This window comes from Loxodonta africana, chromosome 12, assembly GCF_030014295.1.
Source record: "Loxodonta africana isolate mLoxAfr1 chromosome 12, mLoxAfr1.hap2, whole genome shotgun sequence".
Taxonomy (NCBI): domain Eukaryota; kingdom Metazoa; phylum Chordata; class Mammalia; order Proboscidea; family Elephantidae; genus Loxodonta; species Loxodonta africana.
In genome coordinates this window covers 82,061,360-82,069,863 of record NC_087353.1, presented here as the reverse complement: position 1 = coordinate 82,069,863, position 8,504 = coordinate 82,061,360, and positions in this window count along the sequence as shown.

The following is an 8,504-nucleotide window of genomic DNA, read 5'->3' as shown; positions in this document are numbered from 1 at the left end:
CCCATGGTCAGTTGCAGATTGGACCATCATTATTCACAGGGTTTTCATAGGCTGATATTTGGAAGTAGATCACCAAGTCTTCTTCCCAGTCTGTCTTAGTCTGGAAGCTCCGCTGAAACCTGTTCAATATCACAGCAATATGCAAGCCTCCACTGACACACAGGTGGTGGCTGCAAACTTGGTGCATTAGCCTAGACTCGAACCCCAGTCTCCCACATGGAAGGCAAGAATTCTACCACTAAACCACTGCTGCCCCTGCACTATTGATATGTAGGTACCTTTCCTATTCGCTCCAAACCTGGGGTTAAAGTAGAAACTGATCCTAGTAGAAACCCAAATATGCTCAAGAAAAGATTTGGAAGTCAGTCACAACCTGTAAAGAAGGGAGATGTTCCTCACTCTAATAAGAGGATATGACTCAACATAATTAGGAAAAGAAAAACAGGAAGACTTTATTGCAGGCTGCATTCATCCTGCATTCAGATGACATATGAAGAAATGTATTGCTCTCATTCCCACCCAACTCTCCAATATTTAACCCAGAGGAGATTGCGACTGAATTATAAAGTCCTTTCAAAACTAGACATTTGACACATCTGTTACAGACGCCTTATAAAAAGCACTGCATGCCTGTAAATTTTATAATTATGTAAATTCAAACTGAAAGACACTCCCATGAATTTTTTAAAAAATATTTCCAACTGAACTCACAGAGTTCGTTCTGTCTGCCATTGAAACGTGGGGAATATTTGCTTTATGCACTAAATTCTCTTCTTTAACTACCCTTATAAAAAGAGTAGAGGACTAGAATGAAGATAAGCACAGTAGACTCAAGAGCAAAGTTTATAGAACATGTAGGATTAATCCAGGTTCAAAAGCACAATACCAGTGAGACTTAAGTCAGGAATCTAGATAGGTGAGAACTTGTTTCACCCCAAACAGAAGCATGCTTTTCTTTGACAAGAAAGTAGAATGCTAGGGCCAGGATGGGCCACCAAAATCATTCAGCCCAGTCTCATATCCATACTTTGGTTTTCAATCATGCACTCATTCATTCAGCCAATATTCATTGAGTACCTACTATATGAGAGGGAGTTCCTGGGTAGTGCAAACGGTTAAGTAGAGGTTTGAGTCCACCCAGAGGTGCATTGGAAGAAAAAGCCTAGTGATCTGCTTCCAAAAAATCAGCCATTGAAAACCCTATGGAGCACAGTTCTACCCTGACGCACATGGGGTGTCCATGAGACTGGACGGCAACTGTTACTGGAAACTATATAAGAGGAATTCTTTTAGGAACTTGGGCTACGTTGGTGAACTTTTTTGTACACTATCCCTCTTGACACAGATCCCTCTTATCATAGGTTTTATGTTCTAATGAAAGAATTCAGGTGATAAACAACAAAAAATAAACAATAAATATAATAAATAAGGTATACAAGGCAGTCCTCAACTTACGACCTATTCAAGTTACGACGAACCGCACTTAACAACCCCATGTTTTTTTGTATGTCTTATCGTTAGTAATAAGTACTACATACAAGGTTAAAATATATCTGTAAGTTTATATGTAATGTTTTCAAACCCCAAAGACGAATAAAGATTGTATTCATAAAGATACTTGAAATGAAAGGTAATAATAATGAAAACAGAACAAAAAAGATAGAGATATTTGACATTATATCAGAACCGACTTACGATGGAGTCGTCAGAATGGAACCTCATCTTAAGTAGGCAAGCCCCTGTAGTACTGTACTTTGGAAGATGAAAAGCGTTCCGTAACAATAGAAAAAGGAGGAAAGGGTAAAGGAATCCGGCATATTGGTGAGAGGAGGGGCAGATTGCAATTTAATTAAGGTGATCAGGTAAATCTCATTGTGAAAGTGACATTCGAAAAGATTTGAAAGAGGTAACGGAGCTAAGCAGGGGTGTCTCAGGAGGGAAAGTCTGCTTGCTTGCTTTTTAGAAATTTTCCCTCCAAAACAGTCCAGAGTAATTTAAAATGGCGTCTTCACCAAAATGCTCCACTAGGTTCAGAAGCTGGACTTTTCTTGCAGTTCACTTATAAGTCATGTACCTTAATCTATTTGTTCTTTAGTTTTCTGGGCAAAATTAACCCAGCACCTTCACAGCCCCTGTGCTCCCAGTGCCTGAAGTACAGCTTTACCAAGTAATAACACAATGGAATATTGTGGACTTGTCTCTGTCTTAGGTACAAGGCAGTATAGAAGCTCAGACTTTCGAGCAAACAGGGTTTCAAACCAGATTCTGCCGCTTGATAATTATCTGTCCCTGGGCAAGTTATTTATCGTCTAGAAGTCTCAACATCCTTATCTATAAAATGGGTGAAGATAATTATCTATTAAGTGGGGTTGTCATTCATACTGGGAGTCTCTGGGTGGCGCAAACAGTTAATGCGCTCAGCTGCTAACTGAAAGTTTGGCATTTAGACTCAATCCAGAGGTGCCTTGGAGGAAGCCTGGTGATCTATTTCCCAAAAATCAGCCACTGCAAACTATGCAGCACAGTTCTACTCTGACACACATGGGGTCACCATGAGTAGAATTGTCTTGACAGCAACTGATTTGGTTTTGGGGGGACCATGAGGATTACCAGAGAAATTATACGTAGAGCACTTGTCATAGTGCTTGGTGCACAGGGAAGATTTAATTAAAAAAAAAAATTTTTTTTTTTTAACACTATTTGATGATGTCCCACATCAATGCCCTCTCTTTGGGAGCAAGTTTTCTATAGTCTTCCATTTTGGTTTATCAGTATCTCACATAGAGACTAGCACATGTAAGTAGGGTTATAGGTAATTAAATGCAACTTGTTTATTAATACCCAGAAAAATATACCCAAAACCCCACTAGAAAATGTACTCACCTTATCTGGCTGGTAGTCACCCATCCATTCACCAGACTGAGACGTTTAAATACACACACACAACACACACCAGAATCAGATTTTATCCTCCTTTGTTCCTGACTTTACTATCTTGGAAGAGAGTAACCAAGTAGGGAGAAATGTACGGCAGTTTTCTTTCCTTGCAACACTCTACCAAATGAGACTATTTCTTATCCAAATTATTTTACTCCCTTGCCTTTCTTTCTTTCAAAATGTATTCTTTGTCTAAAATTAAAACATAATAATAAAATCAATCCTCTGGAGTGTTAGGCTTCAACAGAAAGATAGGATGTGTGTAGACGGTTTCAGAAAGAAAATTAAAAACTCTGACCACAAGTGCCTTGCCATGTGGACAACAAGTTAGGTACCAAATTCAGAAGACTGTTCCCAAGCCTTCTTTCTTAATACATTTTTCAGTTTAGGAACTGTAACGTCAGTGGAGCTCAGACTGTTAGTATACATTAGTCTCCGATGGCTAACGTGCACAGTCCATAATTATCCAGCTCTTCCGATGTTCCAGCAGGACCTGCGTGGTTTGACCTGCAGGCATCTCTGAACCTCTTAACATTGAGGGGCTATGGGTGGAAACTGCATTCCATGCCAAAGGGAGTTGGCAAATTGATCATTCCTGCTGTCAGTGGGTTTGAATACAGGTGTTAAAGGGTAATCATTATCTGAGACTATTCTATACCAGGGGTCAACAAACTATGGTTTGCAAGCCAAACACAGCCCCCTGTCTGTTTTTACAAATAAATTTTTGTAAATAAACTTTCTGGTTGACTGTAGAGGAGACCCCCTCCTCTTTCCTGACCAGTGAGTGTCTATAGCTAAACAGAAAAAATCCTGCCTATTGCCCAATTTCCTGGTGAAGTCCATGATCTAGAACAGACATCGGCAAACAATGGCCCCAAGAGCTAATTCCAGCCCACTGCCTGCTTTCATAAATAAAATTTAATTGGAACACCAGGGCTGCGCAGCTGCCGCGTCCACTTTCGAGTGGTGCCTTCATAACGTGAAGAACCATCTGTAAACCAGGCACGAGTTTTCTCTTCCTCAGCCAACTGATCATAAGGAACCCCCCAACAGGCTATAGAGGCAAACTGGGAGGGGGAAGGTAATGTGAAAGAGTGGAGACCAAAGGCATTTGGACCACTTCCTCATGAGATTTCCTGTGCCTTCAGGTCCTGTTGGAGCTGGATCTAGCATATAACACTTCCATTTAAAGATGGAGTGCTGCTGTGCGTGTCCAAATTTATGACTCTGTGGGTTAGACAACTCCCAGTTCATGATGGACAGCTTAGGCTGCATGGTTAATGGGTAACCCATGATTAAGCATTCATTCTCTACTAAGGCCCGGTAACAAGCCAAAAGCTGTTTCTCAAAAGGAGAGTAGTTACCTGCAGAGGATGGCAGAGTTTTGTTCCAAAACCCTAAGAGTCTGTGCTATGATTCACCACTAGGGGCCTGCCAAATCCTGCAAACAGCATCTCTGTCTGTTACTGACACTTTAAGCACTACTGAATCAGCCGAATTATAGGGCCAAGTGGCAGAGTGACTTGCACAGTAGCCTGAACCTGTTGCAGAGCCTTCTCTTGTTCTAGGCCTGACTCAAAACTAGCAGCTTTTCAAACCACTTGATAAATAGGCTAGAGTAAAGAGTAGCACACCCAAATGAGGGGCTTCGTGTCCCTTTTTAGTTGCAGGTTCAGCCAGATGTATCAACTTATCTGTCAAGTTGGAAGGAATATCTCAACATGCTCCACACCACTAGACCCCTAGAAATTTCACTGATGTGGATGGAAGATGCCTGAATTTTTGTCAGATTAATTTCCCACCTTTTAGCATGCAAATGGAAACCTTGGTGGTGTAGTGTTTCAGAGCTACAGCTGCTAACCAAAAGGTTGGCAGTTCAAATCCAGTAGCCACTCCTTGAAAACCCTATGGGGCAGTTCTACTCTGTTTCTTAGGGTCGCCGTGAGTCTGAATTGACTTGATGGCAATGGGTTTTTTGGGTTTAGCGCGCAAATGTTTTACCAATAAGTCCATACTCATTGATACTTCTTCCTTACTAGGTCCAATCATCAATGTCATAGACCAGTGTGACATCTTGTGGAAGGAAAAGGTCCCTGTAGAGTAAGTTATGACATAGGGCTGGAGAGGTGATATAGCTCTGAGGTAGGACAGTAAAGGTGTATTGCTGGCCTTCCCAGCTGAAGACAAAACGGTTCTGGTGTTCCTTCAAAACCAGAATTGAGACAAATGTATTGACCAGATCAAAAGCTGAATGCCAGGCACCAGGAGATGCTTCAACCTGCTCAAGCGATGAAGCTGCATCTGGAACAGCAGCTGCAATTGGAGTCACCAACTGGTTAAGTTTACAATAATTCACTGTCATTCTCCAAGATTCACCTGTCTTTTTCACAGGTCAAATAGGGGAGCTGAATGGAGAAGTGATGGGAATCACCACCCCTGCATTCTCCAAGTCCTTGATGGTGGCAGTAACCTCTTCAATCCCTCCAGGAATACTGTATAGCTTTTGGTTTACCATTTTCCTAGGTTGAGGCAGTGCTGGTGGCTTCCACTTGACTTTCCCAGCCATAATAGCTCTTACTCCATCTGTCAAAGATCCAGTGTCAGAGTTCTGCCAGTTGCTGAGTATACCTATTTTAATTATGCATTCTGGAACTGGGGAAATCACTACAGGATGGGCTCAGGGACACACTGGACCCATTGTGAGATGAACCTGAGCTAAGACTCCATTGATAGCCTGACTTTCATATGCCCCCCACTCTGACTGGTGGGCCACAGTGACATTTTGGGTATCCTGGAATTAGTGTCAACTTATACCCAGTATCCAGTAATCCCTGAAAAGTCTTATTATTCTTTTTCCCCATTGAACAGTGTCTCTCTTAAAGAGCCATTGACCCCTTTATTTGAAAGTTGGGAGAAAGATTAACAGTACCCATTTTTGGCAGTGTAGTGGGGTCCTTCCTCAAGGAAACCCAGCCTTCCTGTTGTTCAAGGGGTTGTAGGTCTGTAAACTGGCTCAGTTCTGGGAATTGATTGAGGGGTCATGACTCTCAATTATGGTGATTCAAGTTAGACTGCTGTTCACTTGACCTAGAATTTTTACACTTGTACAGATCAAGTAAATATTTAGCAGATTTCCCACCTATTTCACTCCTAGGGACACCATGACTAAGTAGCCAATGCCATAAGTCCATACGAGTCAGACTATTCTGATTACAGCCTTGGCTCTGCTGTCTATTACAAGAGCCACGTCTACCTTGTCTTTGTCAACTGAGTGCCACCACTTGGCCCCTAACACTGTGGGGTCCAATTAGCCTCATAGTAGTTAGATTCTTAATTCAGTTAGAGCAGTTCCCACTGTCATATATGACTTACACAAAATAGCAATCACAGCAGTCTTCAAGGATGCTGGGACTCCCTTCACAAATTTGTGGTAAAAGCTGTGACCTCTGGACACTCCATGTGTGGGTCTGTGGGTCTAATCTGACAAATTTACTCTAGCATACCAATTTCCCTAAGCTTCTGGATAACTTCTACAATATACCAAGCCAGGTCTGGTACTTCAACTTGACTTGGTATAGGCCACTGCTTAATCCATGCCTCAGTGAGCCAACCAAATAAACCATTAGATCCTGTCCTAACCTCTCAAACTGGAACACTGAATGAAGAATCTGTGCTTAGTGGACCCATATCAATAAATTCAGACTTATTCAACATTATGGTCCTTGCACCATTATCCCACACCCTTAATAGCCATTCCCACATACATTCCCCAGGTTTCTGTTTGTACATGTCATAAAAGTCAAAGCAGTTCTTTTTGAGTGTAGCATATCTCCTCCTGGGTCACAGTTTGTACTTTACCTTTGGGGGCTCACTGGGACTTAAGTCTAGTTATAGGTCTAGAAGCAAAAATGGGTGGTGGGGCGGGTCCTGGGAATATTCAGTAATGTCTTCTAAGGCATCTATCTCAGGTAATTCCCCAGGCAATGCCCCAGGTCCCACCCCAAACAATATCTCAGACAAAGACTTTTCAGGCACAGCTGGGTTAATCTCATCAGATGGGAGTGGAAGGGTTAATGGTTTTACTGGTGAGGGTGGCTTAGCAGACAAAGATGGAATGATCTCTTCAGATGGGAGTAAGACGGTTGGTTCTGTTGGAAGGAGTGATTCAATGGAATTTAGCGGCTCAGTGTCCCCAGCTTAGGAAACCCTGGTGTCGCAGAGGTTAAGTGCTACGGCTGCTAACCAAGAGGTCAGCAGTTCAAATCCTCCAGGCGCTTCTTGGAAACTCTATGGGGGCAGTTCTACTCTGTCCTATAGGGTCGCTATGAGTCGGAATCAAATTGACAGCAGTGTTTTTTTTTTTTTTTTTTTTTTTGTGTCCCCAGCTTCCTGATTATCTGCCCATATGTCCCCATACCAAGTTTCAGGATCCCGTTTCTTCCTAATCAATGCCCTCACTTTAACTTCAGACACCATTCAAGTCTGGGAATTCAATTGCTGTTATAATTCAGCCACTCTTATGATAAGTCTTTGGGTTTGGTTTTTATTGATATCAGCTCAATTACTACAAGAAATAAAGCTTTCTTTTGGGGCACAAATAGCAACTTTGATGGCTTTTATGAGGCACTCGATTTGTGATTCTGAAGCCCTGAGCTCATCTCTTTCAGCGGTTTGTCTAGTGAAGGTAGGACCAACCAGCCAGCTTCTCTATACCGCTCATTCTGACAAAATTGCAAATATATGATTACTCAGAGCCTCACTTCTCACCAATACATGATCTATTGGTGGTGATATTTTGTGTTTAATATTGCCACGTCATTCCATGGATCAGCAGTGCCCTCTTTACTACAAGAGGCAGAGCTATCAGCACGTTTAAGACTATCAGACTTGAGAATCAATTTAGAAAACTCATCCTTCCGATTTTGTTTCTCTAGAACCACTCTTGGTACCAAATGTTTTAGGCTGGGTTCTCTGGAGAATCAAAATCAGTGAAGCATATAAATCTACATCTATGTGTATCAATTGTAAAGGGAATTTTCTTGGGGGTCTTGCCTGCATCCGATATATATATGTGGATGTTCTGGCAAAGTTAACTTGCTTGATCTGGACCCTGCATCCAGCACATCATCATTTGACCTCTGGTTCTTGGCACTTGAGCCAGCTGCCTACCATATTGCCAGCTGATCTTGGGATTTGTCAACCTCTGCAGTTTTTGAACCAGGGGCCTACCGTCTTACCTGTCAATTTTGGTAGATGGCTCTATAACCATGTGAGCCACTCTCTCAAGAAAATGGCTCATGCAGTTGTAGAGCCTGGCAAGTCCCATGTCCATGGGTCTGGTGTCAGGCTGAAGGCTTCTCCTGACTCACATACCTGCAGGAACTGATGAACCAAAGATCAGGAGGTTAGATAGCAGGCCGCTAGCTCACAGGCTGTGGAGGCTGACAAATACAAGTTTGGCAGGTAAGACAGAAGGCTGCTGTCTCACAGGCTGCGGAGGCCAACGAATCTCAAGATTGGCAGGTAAGACCGCAGGCTGCTGGTTCACAAGCTGCAGAAGCTGAGGA